This window comes from Podarcis vaucheri (genome assembly GCF_965113315.1).
Source record: "Podarcis vaucheri genome assembly, chromosome: 8".
Taxonomy (NCBI): Eukaryota; Metazoa; Chordata; class Lepidosauria; order Squamata; family Lacertidae; genus Podarcis; species Podarcis vaucheri.
In genome coordinates this window covers 18816655-18838356 of record NC_138766.1, presented here as the reverse complement: position 1 = coordinate 18838356, position 21702 = coordinate 18816655, and the positions used below count along the sequence as shown (strand labels likewise).

Genomic DNA, 21702 nt, shown 5'->3' with positions numbered 1-21702 from the left:
GTGTCAGCACCTGGCACCTGTTGGCAGCTTTCACCCTTTTTATCAACTGTTTCCTGGCAACAGGCCACCATTTTAATTCCCTATAATGCCCCAGAGTGAAAGTATTTGGAAGGTATTTGGGGAAACAAAATTGAAGACTTCTAGACACTTTTCCACAACTCAAGGACAACTTAGTTTCACCATCAGGTAAGCCTAGTGGAACCTCACAGATCCATGAAGGGACCCACTAGATGACATCTTCTCAAGGGTTTCTCAAAGCTGTCACCAGCCATTCCTCCAAGACCGCATATTTGGTTCCATCTCTCCTGACATTCTGCAAGAAGCTTAACTCATGTGTCCATGTGCTTTTGTTCGTTCTTCTGTTTTGGTTTTCTGTTCTGGATTATTTCAATTTTCAGTTGCGCTTTCCTGTTGCTTTCATTTTGTTTTAGTGTTACACACAGAAGAACAACAGCCCATACAATAGTTTTGAATTCAGAAACATAAAGCACTCTTGGCTCGGATTGATGTAGAAGCCTTTATGTTTTGCTGCCTTTGCACTCTGGCTCCATCTTCTGCTTCTTAGAAAGCGTTTGGAGCAGAGGCATTTATTAACCCCATCATTCATGTCTGCTGGCTGACAGGGCTATGCGTCTAAGAGCTTTGGTTGCCAGATCTGTTTATGATATGCAGTTTTCAAGATGAAGCAACAATCTAGAATGGTGAAAGCTGAACTTCAGTGCTTTCTTGGCACGGAGAATGAGAAGCTCTTTCAGTGTAATTGTATTGCGCACAAGGGATCTAAGAAAGACCACATTCTAGGAGTTATCTGGGCATTTTCCCCCCTAAAATCTGTGAAACATTTTCTAGTTTTCCAATGAGTCATGCTCCTGAATTGAATTCAGAGTACAATTTAGAAACAGCCTATTGTACGTTTATTCCATTCAAAATACACTGCCAGCTTCATATTCCGGCACTATCAGTGGAAGAAGGGTTGCACCAAAATGGTGGTGGATATACATATTGAATGCAGGTTCCTAGGGCCATAGGATGAGTCCACCATGCCATCTTCAAAACACTTTCCTACCCCATCAAAAGAGGAGACCAACCAGATGCAGTAGTCATGGAAGATGCAGCCCATGGGAAAGAGGAAGGAGATAAACTACTACCAATGCTGCATGGAAGTTGCATGTGCTTAGGGAATGGTATTCCTCACTTACTAGAGGAGGAGGGAATCCAAGATGACCTTTAGAAGTTAGAGGCAGGATTGCCTCACAATTGTCTAAAGACCTTTAGAAGTTAGAGGCAGGATTGCCTCACAATTGTCTAGAGACCATTTGCTGAAGTTGTGCACATGCCAGAATGTTGGTTAACAAAGTATTTTATAACTAATCCTCTCTCCTGGTCTTAAAAGTGGAATATAAATAACATTTGCCCTTGAAATCTTTCCATTCCCGGAAGTTGCTTTTTGATAGGCTCAAGCAGAGGTTATAATTGAAGTCGGTTTTGTGATTTCTCTCCAGTTCTTGATATGTATTTTGCATAATAACTCACCCCACACTGACTGACAGTATTTAATGAGAACAGCTATTCCCACATTGTTTTAAATGTTAGAACCCTTTTTCAGTAATAGGTTACCTGAGCCAAGAAATTGAAGCTGTTACAAGTACCTGAACTCTAAGGGTCTGTGGAGAATTTAATAACAAGACATTTCACTGCGAGAAAACATACAGCAAGTGAGATAACATATTCTTTCATTCAGACCAATTGGTCTTTTTAGAAGAAAGTACAAAGAATTTTCATTCAAATGTAGTTGTCTAGAATATATGTATACTGGTTAAACAGCTGGTGGGTTGTTTAGCTGAGTCTGAGGGAGCAAACCCACTGGATTTCAGGAGAAAGAAATAATCAGTGGCAACAGAAATCATGTTAATTGGACTGCAAGCCATCATTTTTTTGTTGTTGGGAGCATTCATGCTAGACCAACTGTCCAGAATAAGAAGAATAACAGCAAACCTAACAGGGGTCAGGGGTCAGTGAAGCGGAGGCAAGTGGAGCAGAGGATCATGTGTTATATCCCAAATTGGGACTGGGAAGAAATTAATTTTAAAGCATAATTATGTGTGCCTTTAAACTTGCTTTCATTTAAAAACCAGTTGAAGGTATTGTTTCTCATTTTGTGGAACCAAGGTAACTGTTACATTCTTTAAGCTTTATAATTTATTTTTAGAGGTATTATTTCTTAGTCTTCTAATCAGGCCCCTTTACTCTCGCTAAGATATGTGACCCTGCAGGCATTTTCTGTATCATCCTGTTAATCTTCCCATTTCAAATTGCTAATTTATTCTGCTAAATGGTGGTGAGAAGCTTATTACAATCAGGCCCTTGGGGGAGTTACCCAAACCCTTCATAGCTGGCTATGACCAATTTTCAAAATACTTTGTGCATAAAGACATTTATATGCATGCCAAGTTGAACACTTAAGTTCTAACAGGATCATCTCTGGATATACCTCTGATTCCCTCATTTGTGAATACCTTTCAGCTAGTTCAACCTCAGCACAGAGAGAAATGGAGAATTCAAGCTGACTGGGTGTGCTCAACCCTTGCTCTTAGCTACTGAAAACTCCATGACTTAAGGAGAAAATAGGTGCTTCTTTTAGGGAGGCAGCTGAGCCAAAGATTTGGTATGTGTTATCAGTATATACATATTAAAGGTAAAGGAAAAGGGACCCCTGACCACTAAGTCCAGTCGTGGACGACTCTGGGGTTGCAGCGCTCATCTTGCTTTACTGGCCGAGGGAGCCAACGTTTGTCCACAGACAGCTTCTGGGTCATGTGGCCAGCATGACTAAGCCACTTCTGGCGAACCACGGCAGCGCACGGAAACGCCGTTTACCTTCCCACAGCAGCACTACCTATTTATCTACTTGCACTTCATGCTTTTGAACTGCTAGGTTGGCAGGAGCTGGGACTGAGCAACGGGAGCTCACCACGTCTCGGGGATTCGAACCGCAACCTTCTGGTCGGCAAGCACTAGGCTCTGTGGTTTAGCCCACAGCACCACCCACGTCCCCACAGCACCACCCGCACATATTACTCAGATCTAAATCTTCCATTTCCATTTCCCGATCCTAAGGAGAGCTTAGGGATCATGAACCTGTGTTTGAAATCAGTTTTGCAATGAATGGCAATGAATGTTAATAAATGTTAATAAACAAACTGAAACTTAACTCTGACAAGATGGGTGTACTATTGATTGAGAATTCTTATTTGAACAGAGGCCTACAACCTTTTGTGAATGGGACATTATTCACTCTGAAGGATCACTCTGGGAGTACTCTCACCTACAGTGCATGTCTGGTGGTTGTGTCTTGGAATGTGTGAGGTTCCCTCCCCCCCAATCAAATTTGGCTGCTTTACCTGCTGATGATGCTCTTCATTCCCAAGTTAAACAGCACTGTACTATTCTCATCGGGATGTGTGTAGGCTGCCTCTGAAGACAGCATGAAAGCTTAAATCGGTCCAGAACTCAGCTGCCAGGGTCTTAATCAGAGCAAATAACTTTGACCCTTATAGAACTTTCATTGGCTATCTATTTGTTCCTAGGCTCAATTTAAAGTGCTGATATTGACTCCGTAATGGTCCATGAGAAGGATCTCTCTTTATCCGCTTTTAGATCTGTTCCAGGTACTTATGAATTTGTGATTTTGATTCTGCTATGTAAACTTGCTGATATAATCTCTTTTATTTTATTGGGATTTTTAATAATAATAATGATTATCAAATAAATTGTAATTTACTGAGGTTTCTTCCTTTTTATAGGTCACTTTGATCATGATTTATAGAAAAGCAGGGCAGTGAGAGATGAGTGAAATCTCTAACAAACAGAATTTATGAGTTCCCATAGCATGAATCATGGTTGTCTTCTTGACATTATGGGGACCTGAACAGCTTTCTCTTTGAAAGCTGTAATTCTCCTAGTGATTTAACCTTGAATATAACTATTCTTCTATTTTTTACTTTAAGAATAGATTTTCGGTGCTTTCATTTATTTGATCTATCACTGTTGTCTGTAATTTACTTGATTTACTTGATTACTTGATTACTTGATTACTTGATTCCAAACTTTGAGGCACTGAATGACTGAATGACTGAAACTATGAATGGATGAAGCACAAATTAATAAGTACACCACTTCCTAACCCAACAGTGGGAGCACATTGGAGTGTGTACACAACCATTTGAAGATATATTTTAGGGGCAAATGGGAAGTTCAAGTTCATTTATAGTGCAAGTCTTCTATGCCCATTTCAAGCAGTTTCATTTTTATATTAGCAATTTTGGATACTATTTTTCTAGACTAATTCATTAAAATGAGCACATTAGCTGTACAGTGGTGCCCCGCAAGACGAATGCCTCACGAGACGAAAAACTCGCAAAACGAAAGGTTTTTTCGTTTTTGAGTTGCCTCGCAAAACGAAGCTTGTCGCGCAAGCTCCGGGGACAGCGGGTCTTCCCCGCTGTCCCCGGACCTCTTTTGAAGCAAGGGGCGGCGGGGAGAAGTGATCTTCTCCCCGCAGCCCCAGGTACGGGGACAGCGGGAAGCGCAGCGCGTCTTCCCCGCTGTCCCTGGACCTCTTTTGAAGCAAGGGGCTGCGGGGAGATCGCTTCTCCCCGTCACCCCTTGCTTCAGAAGAGGTCTGGGGACAGCGGGAAGCGCAGCGGACCTCTTTTGAAGCAAGGGGCGGTGGGGAGAAGTGATCTTCTCCCCACAGCCCCAGGTCCGGGGACAGCAGGAAGCGCTTCCCGCTGTCCCTGGACCTCTTTTGAAGCAAGGGGCGGCGGGGAGAAGCTATCTTCTCCCCGCAGCCCCTTGCTTCAAAAGAGGGGACAGAGCAGCGCTTCCCCTCTGTCCCCGGACGGTCTCCATAGGAACGCATTGATTGATTTTCAATGCATTCCTATGGGAAACCGTGCTTCGCAAGACGAAAAACTCGCAAGAAGAGAAAACTTGCGGAACGAATTAATTTCGTCTTGCGAGGCACCACTGTAATCTGTCAGGTTTTCTGTGAACATCTGAGCAAATTTCCTACATATTCACCTGTGCGATAAATGTAGATTCCATATGAATGTCATTTAAGACATCCCAGGGCGTCATATGATATGGCGGCTCTCCTCTCCATGAGAGGAGATGAAGGTCTATGCTTGTAGAAGGAGATCCATTCTTGGAAGCTCCCTTCCAGGCAATGCTGAGAGAACTGTCCATGGTGCTTTTGTTGGTGTAATATGAAAAATGGGTTAAATTACACAGTGCTTGGTCTCACGTCTTGAGTCACCACATCCCCCACATCAATATGTTCTGGGATAATTGGGTCAGGTGCACTAGGCTATCATAGCAACACCAGTGAGATTAAGTGTATCACTAGCTGAGTCATTTACCTTCTCGTTGGATCAGAAATGTAGAGTTGGGTATAATAGTCTCCAGGGCATTGCTTTCATCATGTTTGCTATGTCTGTGTCGTGTCCTGTCCTGTCCTGTCTACTGTCAGAAGCAAAGATCACCAGTATTGAAGCAACTTCGTTAGACTGATCATGTTATGCAGATGCCTGATTATCGTCTTCCAAAGCAACTACTCTATTCCAAACTTAAAAATGGAAAGTGTAATCCCAGTGGTCAACAAAAGATGGTAAATGGTAAATATATTTATATCCTATTGATTTCAATGGAAATGGTAACTTTCCCACTGAAATCAATGGGATTTGAAGTTGCTTAATTTTGTCTGACTTCTTCTGAGAATTTTGACATGTGCACATGCATGAGTGTGTGCGCATGTGTGCACATGCATATCATTTGCAGCCTAACAGATGGATTTTAGCTATTGCAAGCCTGGTTCACCACCCCTCCCAAACCCTCCCATTTAACTTGTATTTTTAAGATATCTGTGGGATTTGTAAAAAGTACTGAGATGAAACTGCCCTTTCTCTGAACATAATGCCCTTCAGCTTAAACATCCTACAGCAAGATTCAGGAAACTATGTGATGTGCAGAGATTAAAGGCTCTAAGGGTTACATAGAAAAGAAGCAAAGATCACCTTTCCTTTTTTTTTTTTAGAGGTCTCTTCCAGAGGAAAGCTCAAGTGCTAATTATCTCTTGGATCTATTCCATATTTCCCAATACTTTAGTAAAAGTGTGTTTAAGATTAAGCCTTTGTCACTTTAAATGATCGTCCTTAGGAAATGTAGCCTCATCTACATGCAACATTCTTCATGTTCAACGAGTCTATATTTAACTTGCCTACAACTTAGAGCTGAAAGATCACATCCTGATGACAGTGGAAAGGGGTAGTTGGAACTCATAGCAATATTTCCTAAACCTTTGATACATGGAGCAATGGGACCCCTTCCCAGATATTTAAATCGGGGGCTCACAATTACACTTCCTTGAAAATATATAATGTGCATTTTCTCAGCTACCAGGACAGTGTGAGCATTCTCCTTGCAATTCTACGTTGGTATACTTTTATTCATCCTGTGTACTAATCCTGTGTACTAATGTCAGTGCCTACATAAGCCAAAATAGGTATAAAGGGTTGGGGTGTGAGCAGACTGTGGTACCCCAAGGTTTGCAAAAGTACGCAAAGTAGAAAAGAATCAAGGGGGAAAATAAAAAATAAAACAACATTCTTTAGTGACAATGGAACACTCTGACTGACAGCAGGGGATGGAAAAGCAGGAGAGAGGGGCAATTATTATTATTATTATCATTATTATTAATTAATTTAATTAAATTTATATACTGACCTTCATCTGAGAGCCAGTGTGGTGTAGTGGTTAAGAGTGGTAGACTCGAAATCTGGTGAACCAGGTTCACGTCTCTGTTCCTCCACATGCAGCTGCTGGGTGACCTTGGGCCAGTCACACCTCTTTGAAGTCTCTCAGCCCCACTCACCTCACAGAGCATTTGTTGTGGGGGAGGAAGGGAAAGCAGAATGTTTGCCGCTTTGGGACTCCTTCGGGTAGTGATAAAGCGGGATATCAAATCCAAACTCTTCTTCTTCATCATCATCTGAAGATCTCAGCGTGGTTCACAGCATAAGAATACTGGATAGAAACACAAAATTATTAACAAAAGCAAGAACAAACCAAACCAATAATCCTCCTCCCACAAATACATTTATAGGATGTGAATCAGCCAAAGGTTGGGTTGCAGAGGAACATTTTCACTTGGCTCTTAAAGGTGTAGAATGAAGGTGCCAGACAAGCTTCCCTGAGGAGACCATTCCACAGGAGGGGAACCACCACAGAAAAGCCCATTCTCATACTGGCATCCTTCAAACCTCTCATGAAGGAGGCACATCAAGGCGGGTCTCATATGATGATCTCCAGTAGGTTTTTATGGGGAGAGGCTGTCCTTGAGCTATTGCGGTCCTGAGCCATTAACGACTTTATGGGTCAAAACTGGTAGGCCTGGTAGCTAACTGGAATGCAGTGTCCTGGAAAATGGACAACTCACTAGGAGGAACCCATTTTGTTTCACTTTTCACTTGTTTATTGTATTTAAGTACATTTATAACTCAACTTTGTTCCTTAATATGGAGTTCAAGGTGCCCATGGAACTGAGGGCAGCACCATAGTAAAATTCAAGGTAAAGGTAAAGGTAAAGGTACCCCTGCCCGAACGGGCCAGTCTTGACAGACTGTGGGGTTTGTGCGCCCATCTCACATTTATTGGCCGGGGGCCAGCGCTGTCCGAGGACACTTCCGGGTCACGTGGCCAGCGTGACATCGCTGCTCTGGCGAGCCAGAGCCGCACACGGAACGCCGTTTACCTTCCCGCTGGTAAGCGGTACCTATTTATCTACTTGCACCCGGGGGTGCTTTCGAACTGCTAGGTGGGCAGGCGCTGGGACCGAGCAGCGGGAGCGCACCCCGCCGCGGGGATTCGAACCGCCGACCTTTCGATCGGCAAGCCCTAGGCGTTGAGGCTTTAGCCCACAGCGCCACCCGCGTCCCTAAAATTCAAGGTAGCAAGGAGGATAATGCTGAAGGACTATGCACTGTCTCCATAGTCAGAAGCAGCAGTGCTCTGAATACCAGGTTCTGGAAACCATGGAAAGGGAGAGTGTTGTTGTGCTTGGGTCCTGCTTGTGGGTGGTTCACAGGCATCTGGTGGGCCACTGTGAGATGCTGGACTAAATAGGTCATTGGCTTCATTGCCAGGAAGCCCCTCATCTGGGACTGAGTAGGCCCACAGCAGCCTAGGTTCAGCAAGGTTTTATCATATGCCCTGGGAGTTGCCTCTCAGGAACCAACTCAGTCAGTGATGGGGTCATGCTTTCTGGGCAATAGTGATGCTTCTGGGATTCCCCATGCTTGTCAACTATTGCACAGGCTATGTGAAGTAATCTCAGTATATCCTCATTTTCTTCTTCGGGTTATTATCATTTCTGATATATCGGCAGAGGCAGCAGACTAGATGGGCATGGTAGAGGAGAAAATGCAGTTTTCTCAGTTATGAGGGCAGAGAGCAATATATGAAACCAGCACAGCAGCATAATTTTTCAAGGCAACCAGTTTGTTATAATCTGACGAGAGGAGAGCTGCACATTACCCTTCACCCCTGAGAACCTCTTCACTCAGTCACATAGTATTCTGAGAATACTTTCCCATTGTTCATCTACATTTTATTTTAGCAGTTCCCACTTCTGCATGGGTGCTTTTGGCAATTTATGTAATATGTGGGAGGGGCAAATGACATAGTTACTCCTCACACCAGCTCTGCCTCACTAGCTGGATAACCAGTTAAAGACAAAAGGACGGGGTGTCAACAACATAGTGTTAACAAAATGCCAGCGGTGTCTCCTGGGAGCCAGTGTGGTGTAGTGGTTAAGAGTGGTGGACTTGTAATCTGGTGAACCGGGTTCGCTTCCCCACTCCTCCATATGCAGCTGCTGGGTGACCTTGGGCTAGTCACACTTCTCTGAAGTCTCTCAGCCCCACTCACCTCACAGAGTGTTTGTTGTGGGGGAGGAAGGGAAAGGAGATTGTTAGCCGTTTTGAGACTCCTTAAGGGGAGTGAAAGGCGGGATATCAAGTCCAAACTCCTCCTCCTCCTCCTCCTCCTCTTCATGTGATCATTCTCATTCCAGTGAGAATGCATCAGATTGGCTTAGATTAGAAGAACATAATAAATCCAAAACTGCCCCAAATATTCCTAAATTCATTTTGGAGGTTCCTGCTGCATTTCAGGGAGCTTTGGTGAGAACTTACTTCAGTTTGGACAAGCACTGAAACTTTCCAAAGTGGACCATTTCAGCTTGAGATTCAGGACTCATGCAAATCTGATGAACCGCCCTAAATTTAGTGATGATGATGATGATGATGACGATGATACAGTGCATGTGTGTGTGTTGTGTTGTGTTGGTTCACTGTTGCATTTTCTCCTTTTGATTGCTGTTCCAATGCATTGGATGTTTTGTTACTATTCCATTGTGTGTCAGCTTGAGGCTTTGGCATAAAGTGACAACTAGATTGACTAATTATACGCTGTTTCCCCAAAAGTAAGACATTCCCCCAAAATAAGACCACTTCCAGTTTTGCCTCTCGCTGTAATATAAGGCATCCCCCCGAAAATAACACCTCCCCAATAATAACACCTCCCCTGAACATAAGGCCTCCTTGCAATATAAGGGCCCCAAAGCTACTGTAAGGCGTCTGACTCTTCTGGACCGTAGCAGCGGGTGCCGACACGCAGCTCACTGATTGGCTGCAGTGCAGCTGCAGCTGTTCAGGCAGTGCAAGGTCTCTTTAAATCAGAGAGCCCACGCCACTGCCAGGACAAGCTGCCACCTGCTACTCACTCTGCCCTGACGGAGTCTGGCTGACTCACAGTTAGACAATAAATGTGTACAATTACACAAAATAAAAAAAATCCCTTCCAGTAGCACCTTAAAGACCAACTAAGTTAGTTCTTGGTATGAGCTTTCGTGTGCATGCACACTTCTTCAGATACACTGTGTATCTGAAGAAGTGTGCATGCACACGAAAGCTCATACCAAGAACTAACTTAGTTGGTCTTTAAGGTGCTACTGGAAGGAATTTTTTTATTTTGACTATGGCAGACCAACACGGCTACCTATCTGTAACTACAATTACACAGTTAGACAATAAATGTAATTCGGCTGGACCAATGGGAGAAATTATGGAAATATGATATTAAATTCACGGCATGTTATACAATAAGAGAAAAATTTATGAAAATGGTGTACCAATGGTACTTAACTCCGGTAAAATTGGCAAAAATTTACAAATTAAAGTCGAATGCCTGTTGGAGATGTAAAAAAGAAATAGGAACAATGTTTCACATGTGGTGGGAATGCCGACCTATTAAACAATTCTGGAATGAAATCTATGAAGAACTCAAAAAGATGTTTAAATTATCTTTCAGTAAAAAACCAGAGGCATTCCTTTTAGGTTTAATTACAAATGAGATCCCCGAAAATCAAAGGAAAGTATTCCTTTATGCAACAACAGCTGCCAGGATGCTTATAGCTAAAAACTGGAAAGGCAGAAAAATTCCATCAGTGAAAGATTGGCAAGTTAAATTATGTGAATACATAAATCTGGCAAGACTCACAGTTTACATAAGGGGACAATCGGACCAGAAATTATTAAACGAATGGGGTTGTGCCAAAGAGTATATGAAAAAACATTGTTCTGGGGTTAGTATATTGGTATGTAATGAATGGTGCTTTACAGGGTTAAAGAAAAAGAAAAATGGTGTAAAAAAAAAAATAAAAAGTACCAAGGTGGAAGTAATCTAATTAGACACAACAATACAGTAAGAGTAAATTTTTTGAGGTCTTAGAACAAAGGAAGGAAGTCAATTTGTGTTTATGTACGTAATGATATGGTTTTTTTCTGTAGATGTGTGCTTTTTTTTTTTTTAGTTTAGTTTTGTTTCCTTTGTTTTTTTTCCCCTTTCCCTTTTCTGTTTTTTTTTTTTCCTATATGTTCCGGGGATTTTTGTTTCTACAGTATTATTTTGGATTCAATGTTTGTAATTTTTGTTATGATTCTGCATTGAAAATAAAAAAAATTCTTTTTTTTAAAAATGTGTACCATATTCTTCTTCATGGAAAAATAAGACATCCCCTGAAAATAAGACCTAGCGCATCTTTGGGAGCAAAAATTAATATAAGACACTGAATTATTTTCAGGAAAACAGGGTAGCAACATACCCTCCAATATTCTGCTGACGAAAATAAGGACTTGTGTCTTTCGATACCAAGCTCTTGTGGAAGCTAGTTGACTTGGGACCACTAGTTGACATGGCACCACTGCAAGCCCCAGCGCTGGCTGCTAGTGTCGCCTCGTTCTCTTCCCTGAGCATGGTGGCAGCACTGGAGGGGGAAAATAAGACATTCCAGGATACAATCAGAAGCCAGGAGGGCTTCAGTAATTCCCGGATGTCCTATGGAAATCAGGACAGTTGAGGGGTATGTAATAATAGAAGCAGGCTGCTGGATGCTTCTGTTTGTGTGGTCCAGAAAGTAGTGGCTCAGTACACTGGACGCACCAACACAACAGTTGTTTGGTTAAGGGCCAGCTGTAGGCAGAGTGGCCAAAGTGCTTAGCAGACTCCCTATGGAATTACTTGTCACTCACTCTCACACTCTCTACACAGAGTGTCATACTCTTAAGACTTTGTTGTAAACAGCCAGATTGAATTAACAGTGTGCTGTCCTCTTAAGCCCAACACAGCCTCTGAAATTCCCCTTCCCTCATCTTAAAGAGAAACCTTGCTTCAGCCCCAGGCCTGCATTTAAGAACTCTGTCAAGGAGCTGCATAGACACTTAACAAGCCTAAGTATTTATGAGGTGCCTCGATCAATAATCAACGGACAGCAGAGTTTTTTAGTTTTGTATTTTTTAAAAAGAATTCAGATATGTGCAACGAGGAAAAATAACTTTGATTTATTTATTTATTTTTTAAAGTAGGTTTATTGGAGTTTGGGTGGAAAATACTGCCTGATGTGTTGTGCCTAATGAAAAGTTTGAAGTACAACTCAATGCCAGTAGTTTAAGACAAAAGCAAGTACCACCTTTTCCCACCCCCCTTGAAGAAAAATTGTTCTGCAGCCAGATTGATACTGCACTGATTTTGATCATCCAATCGCTTCCAGCTAGAAGAGAGTATGGATTTAAATCTGCTTTTTATACTTTAGCATCCTCAAAATCGAAGAGTTTTTTTCTCATGCCAGCTAAGCTTGAACTATGTCTATATAAGCATAAATATTAATGCTCCAATCTATAGGAGAGTTCCCTCTTTATGTTTTGCCCTACCAAGGACACACCAGAAGCAAAGTACTCTGATGGCTAAAATGTGTGGATGATAGTTTCAAGGTTTCAATATGCAAGGTTTCAATAACACAGTTCTACTACAGCACAAACTTCTCCAATTATGGAGTCAAAACTATAGCAACTTTGGAAGCAATGGTATAGGTTCTGTCTCTTTTATCTGCATGCAGTGAATTGGAATGGCATGGCTATGTTTTGAATCACCCCCCAGTTCTTTTTCCTGTAGGAGCTTCCCTCTGTATTTCATCAGACATATAATTTAGTAATTTCAATATAACTTCATGCTTCTCTTTTTATACCCCTGGTAATGCCAGCACACACATAGCTGCCTTCAGAAGTCTTCTAAAGGATGTATAGGTTACTTATTTCCTTGGTTTGGGGGTCAGATAACTCCATACCCTACAACATTTCTCCTTTGAAAATAGGGATGTCCTAAGGAAAACGGGGGCATTCCAGCATCAAATCAGAAACCGGGATGACTTCTGTGAATCTGTGACTGTCCATGGAAAAATAGGGGCATTTGGAGGGTCTGAAACTGTACATGAAATCTGTGGATGCATTGCAAAATGCATTGTGATATATATATATATATATAAAAAGAAGATAGTAAGTTTGTTTGGTGTTGGCTCATGAAATTGTACTCCAAAACTACTGTCTGCCCCAGGAGGAAAATTTTTGTTGGCTCCATTCGGAAAGCCAGCATGATATTGTGGCTGCAGGACCATACTACAATTGGGGGGACGAAAGTTCAGATCCCCATTCAGCACTGAATCTCACTGGGTGATAATGAAGGGGAGGGTTATCTGGGAGATATCCATGCTGTACACATGAGAGGGAGAGGAGAGATGAAGAACTGTGTTTCAGGTATGATGTGGAGGCGAGGCCACTTGGAACAGTCCTGCTATCCACCCAACCTCATATTGGGGAACTATGGTTGGCATTCTTCTGAAGAGGGCTCCTATATAATGTGATTTGTGTTTGTGATACATGCTAACTAACTTCCTTGGTGTGCCAGTGAGGTTTGGATTATTGTCTTTTATGGTTTTGTGTGAATTAGGGTTGTGAGATAAACTCCCATATAGTTGACTACTGGTATTGAAATAACATTGTGATAAGTGTTTCAGCAAGGCAATACAGTGGTGCCTCGGGTTAAGTATTATTCGTTCCAGAGGTCCGTTCTTAACCTGAAACTGTTCTTAACCTGAGGTACCACTCTAGCTAATGGGGCCTCCTGCTGCTGCTGCACAATTTCTGTTCTTATCCTAAAGCAAAGTTCTTAACCTGAGGTACTATTTTTGGGTTAGCGGAGTCTGTAACCTGAAGCGTATGTAACCTGAAGTGTATGTAACCCGAGGTACCACTATATACAGCTGAACAAAAGGTTGAGACTTGACAGTTTCCTAGCCAGTAGCTCAGCTGAATAAGATACTTTGCGGATACTTTGCAGGCTTTGTTTGCTCTCTCTCTCCTCCCTCCTAACAGATAAGAAATGACATAAGCCCTCACACAAACCAGCAAACCCTTTCAGCTTCACCAATATGTTTCTTGCTCCTTTCCTAGGCCAATGTTAACCACTCGCAAGCACATAAACCAATTCTTTCTGTAGAACTTCCCTATTTACAGCAAAGTAAATAGGGAACATAAGCAAAGAATTGGAAAGTGCTTCTTTCACACCCAGCCCAACTGATGAAAAAGAGAGAGGAGGAGGTGTTGTTTTTATTTCCCCCCTAAATAGCTTTTCTCCATATTAAAAAGGAAGTTTGTTTGTTTGTTTATTGGAGACCCTCCACTTCCAAGGGCAGGCACAGTGGGGCCCTCTGCTGCTACAGGATGACCTGGTGAGGCCCTCCACCACTGTGGATAGGTGCAATGAGGCCCTCTGCCGCAGGGAGTTCTGGGAGTCCCTCTACCACTGGGATGCCCAGCAAAGCCCTCTGCTTCCATGGGGATGCACAATCATAGAATCATAGAATCCTAGAGTTGGAAGAGACCACAAGGGCCATCGAGTCCAACCCCCTGCCAAGCAGGAAACACCATCAGAGCACTCCTGACATATGGTTGTCAAGCCTCTGCTTAAAGACCTCCAAACAAGGAGACTCCACCACACTCCTTGGCAGCAAATTCCACTGTCGAACAGCTCTTACTGTCAGGAAGTTCTTCCTAATGTTTAGGTGGAATCTTCTTTCTTGTAGTTTGGATCCATTGCTCCGTGTCCGCTTCTCTGGAGCAGCAGAAAACAACCTTTTTCCCTCCTCTATGTGACATCCTTTTATATATTTGAACATGGCTATCATATCACCCCTTAACCTCCTCTTCTCCAGGCTAAACATGCCCAGCTCCCTTAGCCGTTCCTCATAAGGCATCGCTTCCAGGCCTTTGACCATTTTGGTTGCCCTCCTCTGGACACGTTCCAGTTTGTCAGTGTCCTTCTTGAACTGTGGTGCACAGAACTGGACACAGTACTCCAGGTGAGGTCTGACCAGAGCAGAATACAGTGGCACTATTACTTCCCTTGATCTAGATGCTATACTCCTATTGATGCAGCCCAGAATTGCATTGGCTTTTTTAGCTGCCACGTCACACTGTTGGCTCATGTCAAGTTTGTGGTCAACCAAGACTCCTAGATCCTTTTCACAATGGGGTCCTCCTCCCCCACAGGGAGGCTCGGCGAGGCCCTCCACTGCCATGGATATATATATTGTGATATATCAAGATATTATGATGCTTAATTGGTGATATATTGTGATATTGAAAAACCAGATATTGCCCAGCCGTAGTATTTAGACTGCACATTCACAAATGAGGGAGGGGCTTGGCCTGGATATTTCGAGTATGAATGAAGATGTCATGCAAACGAAATCATTTCTATATTTTTATTTCAGAAGAAAAAGATTGAATGAGAAGGCATTTCGTAACAGGAGAAGCTACTTTAAAATTTACAGCAGCATTCAAAAGGTAGGATTTCTTTTTATTCTTCCCAATGTTGCTATTAATTTTACATGAGGAATGTCAGAATTCTTGTCACATCCATGTCCCTTTCTTTTAGAGGTGCTTGCTTTTAAGATGGAGATCACTGTGCAATACAAAAAGAGAGAGCATTCCTCTGTTTTCATTATTTATCTAACTGCTTGTTCTTCTCCATAAATATTAAAAGTATACTAGATACTGCTTGAGAATATCGTGGGATAGAGAGAGTTATCTCATACTTTGATATATTTTATCACCCCCCCATCAGACCCCTTCCTCCAATTATGGATAAAACAAGCTGTATTTGAAGCTAAAGCTCTATTTCATGCAGTAAGAAAGAATGACATTTCTTCTAAATGCCAAGCAAAAGGTTTCCCCAATACAGGCAAGAGGTTTAATTTTAATGTGGCATTCTTAGAAGGAGAGAAAGTTGATCAATCTAAATGGGTATACCGATAACCAGGTCTGCACAGTGTGTCCTGCTGTGTTATATGAAGCTCACCAGTAATGTGTTATGACCTGCCAGATGTTTGAAAACTCCCATGTTTTTGCAAAACAAAAAAAGCTAGTCTTGGAGAGACTGAGTGTGTTGCAGGCACAGAGTCACAATGGTGGCAGATATTGTTTAAAAGTTTAAATGATTTAGATTTGTGAAGTTGTGTGGTGGGAAGGTTAACTTTGCCTCCCCAGGGTTATCTTCCAAGTTTTTCAAAGCAGTTCTTTGGGGATAGTTGTTAAATAATCAAAACCCAGAAGGAGATCCCAGTTACAGATAAACATATACCCTCCAACATCCTGTAGAGGAAAATCAGAATGCATGTCTTTTGGAGCTATGTGCTTGTGGGATCCAGGTGACTAGAACACGGGGATATTTCAGGGCTGTGCTCTCATTGGTGCATCCTGGGATCCAATCAGAAGCTGGAGTGTCCCACTCAAAGCAGAACAGTTGACGGGTATGTCATCTTGTCATATCTAGCTTTGGCCGTGAGATTGGCCCCATCCATATTTTTAATTGAGTGAAGCTCTTGCATATAAGCAAACACTAGCTTTTGTCTGCTGGAGTACAGTGCTGTTTAAAACTGTGCTTAAGCCTATCTAGAAGCACAGAGCCGTGACAGCATTCAGGTGTTTTGGAAAGGGGTACAGAACAAATGCCAGCAAAGAGCTTGCAAGCACCTGCTACATTCAGGCAATCTGTGAAAAGCTAAGCGTCCCAGGATTCAAATCCAGCATTTCCCAATTCAGAGGGCTCTCTTTTTTCTAGTCAAAGGCAGAAATGAAAGAAAGAAGCTCAAAAGCATAACATATAGTACACTGAAAAAGAGAGAAATGAAATCTCACTATTTCTTTTGTTTGGGATAAATTTGCTCCCTTGCCACTCGGGAGTGCAAATAAAGAATTGGAATTCAAAGTAAAAATAAAATAATTTTTTATGCAGAAATTTTAAAGAAGTTTTTTTTTCCTCCCCAGTGGGGGAGAAAAAGTTTTGCTGTTAGATGCGCTGGCTTGCAGAGATTCACCTAATTACTTACAGAAGAAATGGACAAAAAAAGTCATGGAAGAACTTGGAAAAACACATTTGTGGTTCCTTATAAGATTAGCACTGTTGGAGGGGAGATGGAAGAACACACAGAGTGCTCCAACTACAATGTCCTCATCTTCACCCACTTAAATTCTGAAGGGGGCTTCTAAGTCCAACTAGCTGGACCTGCTTAGCCACCTCCTTGTGATTAGGAGCCCTGATAGCATAGGTTCCTGATCTTCATATATTCAGTGAAATGCCCCCTTCAATGCCATTTTTTTATTATTATTAACTGTTGATCAGCAATACCAAGAGGCACCAAAACATTGTGGCTCTCAGGTGCTCCATGGTTTCACATGCAGTGATTCTGTATTTCATCTCTTTCCTGACAACCCACCCCACCACCCTCCTTCTGAAACAGGGGCAGTGGGGGGTACATTAGTTGTAATGTGGTAAGATCCATATTAAATTGACACTTTTTGCAAACTTATCTTTTGAACTTCCCAGCCATTCCCCAGAAAAAAAGCAAAACAAAGAAAACAGTAATAAGCAGAGAGGGCCTAAGATGGAAAATCGAAATGATAAATATATATATAGTGAGAATGAATGAACTAAACGATTGACCATTTGTCACTCTTTAATCAGATTGTCGCACTGCCTGGTGGTAAGGGATGGGCTTAGCTAGCAACATGATTAATTCTTCCATGTGTGTTGATCTCCATGTGCAAACACCTGTGAACTTAGGAGAGATTCCCCCACTGCATATAGTGGAGCCCTTTGACTCCTCCTCTTCCAGTCCTCCATCACATGTGCATAGTGTGGATGCACTTACTGTGATGCTTCTAGCCAAACTTTACATTGGGAGTGCGAGGACTGTGATGGACCCATAGTTCAATCCAGCCAGCCTTGTTTTGCTCCAGGGCTCCAGGGCACAAGCTAATGGTTTGCAGAGCATCATGGGTTTACTGAAGGTTTAGTGGCTGAGGAAAGGAAAGTGGGTCATGGTGAATCTTTTATCAGGCTCCAATTAACATGGAACTTTTATTTCCTTCCTTCCTTCCTTCTTTCTTTCTTTCTTTCTTTCTTTCTTTCTTTCTTTCTTTCTTTCTTCCCGTCCTTCCTTCCTTCCTTCTCCCGCTTTTCTTCTATCATGGGTTCCAAGGTGGCATACATGTATGATCACCCAGATGCTATTCACCCATCTAGGCAATGAGTAGGCTTAGACCTGCTTAGCTCCAGCTAGTGTACCTTCAGATAAAAGCATGGTTTTATTTTAAAACAATTACATCATAATGTGAGAGTAGAGGTAATGTGATTCTATCCAGTAAATCCAACTACCAAGGAGTGGGAAGGTTAGCTTCTCCAGAGTGGCTGGGGAAACCCAGCCAGATGGGCGGAGTACAAATAATAAAATTGTTGTTGTTGTTGTTTACTGGGGCTCATCAGGCCTTTCACAATGATCTGACAGGGCTTCGCAGAGGAGCATGTGCTGCACCTGGAGTGTACATTTAAACAGTCTTGGTTAATCCTGGGAACTATGGTTTGTTAAAGGTACCAAGAATTGTTAGGAGACTGCGTTCCCCTTAAAGGTAAAGGGACCCCTGACAATTAAGTCCAGTCGTGAATGACTCTGGGGTTGCGGCGCTCATATCCCTTTAAAGGCTGAGGGAGCTGACATTTGTCCTCTTCCGCAGACAGTTTTTCCGGGTCATGTGGCCAGCATGACTAAGCCGCTTCTGGTGAAACCAGAGCAACGCACAGAAATGCTTTGTACCTTCCTGCCAGAGCAGTACCTATTTATCTCCCTGCACTGCCATACTTTTGAACTGCTAGGTTGGCAGGATTTGGGACCAAACAACAGGAACTCACCCCGTCGTGGGGATTCGAACCGCCGACCTTTTGATCGGCAAGCCCAAGCAGCACAGTGGTTTAACCCACAGCGCCACCTGCATTTCCCTTACAAAGCTACAATTCTCTGTCAATTCCTTTCCCCAAAGAACTCCGAGAACAGTAGCTTTACAAACTACAGTCCCCAGGATTCCTTGGGGGAAGCCATGACTGTTTAAAGTGGTATAATACTGCTTTAAATGTGTAGTGTAGATGGAGCCAAGTAAAGTAACAATAGGTTATATGCACTCCCCCCCCCCCGCCGCGCAGTAAGCACAAAATTGATTTATTTCACTGCTGTAGAGAGTCCCCATGTATCTGGAATGGCGGAGAAGAATGTAAGGTTGGTATCTCCAGACATACTTGAACCCAACCAGAGTACTTTTTTCTAGAAATTAAGTGCCATGGGTAGCAGCAAATGCAGTGATGTTAGCTATTCATTTCTAGACGTTGTCTGTCGAGATAGCACATCTCTTCTGCGGTGATTGCATTTTCAAAGAAACTGAGTATTATCGTTGGAATGCTGAGAGAATTCAATTCGTCCTCCTATAATTGCTGGTCCAGTTGCTGTGTAAAAATGGATGTGCCAACATCACACTTCCTGAAGAGTGTCTTGAATAGAAATTATGGCGAAGAATGTGTGTTGTTGATGTGTCTACCCTCCCCCCTCTCCGGTAATAATTTTGTGACCTCTCACTGTCTTTTGAGTTTTTATTATCTCACTCCACTTCATAAAAAAGTTAAGTTTACTATGGTGTATTCACAGTGAGAATAGAGCCTGTCTATGGGAATGCTGCGCCCCACAAGTGTGATATTGAGATCTTAGGCTACATTGCAGGCTGCTCCTGCTAGATTTTCTGCCTTTGGCTCTTTGAATCCTATGACAATAGCTGGAGAATACAATAACTGTTATTTCAGCTGCATTACGTAGCAGTGTACTTCCCCTCTTCTGACTCACAGCAAGCAGACAGGCTGCAGCAGATTGAGCGTATGAGTTCAATAGTGTGTCCAATGGTCAAGAAGGCGGTTTCTGTACATACTGTAGAGGGAAGTGAGAGGCAGATGGGGCTCCTCAACCTGGCTGGGTAACCCATCTAGGAGAAGAAATACCCACAGAGGAGCTTACGGTCATCAAATAAAAACATCTTGGAGATCCCGGGCCACAGGGAGGTTAGGTTGGCCTCAACCAGAGCCAGGGCTTTTTCAGCAGTGGCCCCGATCTGGTGGAATGCTCTGTCACAAGAGACTAGGGCCCTGCGGGACTTGACACCAGGCCTTTGGCTGAGGCACAGTCTGATCCCCTCCTCTTGTAATCCTCATAGAACTCTAGCCCAATGGTTGCCATTAATTTGATTCTGAATTTATTTTAGAATGAATTTATTTTAGAATGTATTTCAATTAAATGATTATGATTTAATGTAAACTGTGTTATTTTTACTGATGTTAGCCGCTCTGAGCCCGGCTTTGGCTGGGGAGGGCGGGATATAAATATATTATTATTATTACTATTATTATTGTTACTATTATTATTATTCTGCTCCTAAACCTCTGCTGCCTTAGAATCATAGAATCATAGAGTTGGAAGAGACCACAAGGGCCATCGAGTCCAACCCCCTGCCAAGCAGGAAACACCATCAGAGCCAGTGGCGTAGCGTGGGGGGTGCCAGGGGTGCCGGCCACACCGGGCGCAACATCTGGGGGGGGCGCTCGCTGCCTCCGGAGTCGCCGAAGAGCCTCGGGCGCAGGCCGTAGCAGAGCCGCATGTCTCGCAGCGCCTGGCTGAAGGCGCCCGGCAGGCAGCGGCTCTCAGCGCTCGCCGCGGAGGACGCGCCAGGCAGCCCCTCCTCACAGCCCCGCCTCCGCCGGTGCTGCTGCAGCTGCTGGCCATTGCATTTTCCTCGCCTCTCTGCCCCCCTCCTCCTCCGGGCAAGCAGCGTCGTTTGGGCGGCAGCGCCAGCGGCAACTCGCAGGTTAGGGGTTAGGGGGGGCGCAAATTACTTGCCTTGCCCCGGGTTAGGGGGCGCAAATTACTTGTGTTGCCCCAGGTGCTGACAACTCACGCTACGCCACTGATCAGAGCACTCCTGACATATGGTTGTCAAGCCTCTGCTTAAAGACCTCCAAAGTAGGAGACTCCACCACACTCCTTGGCAGCAAATTCCACTGTTGAACAGCTCTTACTGTCAGGAAGTTCTTCCTAATGTGGATCCCAGCAACAAGTAGGATCCCAGGAAGCTGCCTTACACTGAGTAGGTTGGATCAGACCATCTAGCTCAGTATTGTCTGCAGCTTTCCACGTTTTCAAAAAAGGGTTCTTCCCAACCAAACTGGTGAATAAACCTGGGAACTTATGCATGCACATAAAGTTCTCTGCCACTGAGTTACAGCACATTTCACACCGAGGCAGATTGTTCATAGTGAGAGTTCATTGGTATTCTGAACCCGGATGTGGTAAGTTCAGGATGTTCTCAGATCAAGTAAGAGTCCATAAAAGGATCATCACTAAGTCTTTGTCTGTTCATCACAGTGATAAATGGGCTAACCTCACAGATCTAAACAAATGCATCACAGAAAGTGATATTTACAGATGACATTGCACTATGCAGTGTAGAGAAACAGGAATTGCAAGAGCTTCCAAGCAGGTAGAAGATGTTATTAGAAGAGAGATCGATCGATACAGACAAGACGGATTATAGGAGTTGTGGGAACAACAAGGCAAGAAGGAACACCTTCAATTTAGAAAATGAACCACTGCGGAAAGCGCATGAATTTAAATTTCTAGGCTCTATGATTATGAGAACAAATAAGGAAAGAAGTTAAAATAAATTTCAGAGCCAGTTGCTCAAATGGTGGGAAATTATTAGGTGGTGTTGGCATTTGCCAATTACCTTGAGGAAGGAAGGCATATTAAACAATTGTTTACTCAGTTATGGTCTATGATGAGCTAGAAAAGAACATAGAGCTTATTTTCTCCACAGACTTAAA

At 43.0% G+C, this 21702-nt stretch overlaps 1 protein-coding gene across 2 annotated transcripts in view; it reads left to right on the top strand.

Moving 5' to 3' along the window:
- The window catches only part of CDH18 (cadherin 18), a 671522-nt gene that overhangs the window by 197483 nt on the left and 452337 nt on the right, over positions 1 to 21702 (top strand). For both annotated transcript variants that reach the window (XM_082234344.1, XM_082234342.1), the window contains exon 2: positions 15224 to 15296. The gene's annotated coding sequence lies outside the window, so the exon portion shown is untranslated. The remainder of the gene's footprint in view (positions 1 to 15223; positions 15297 to 21702) is intronic.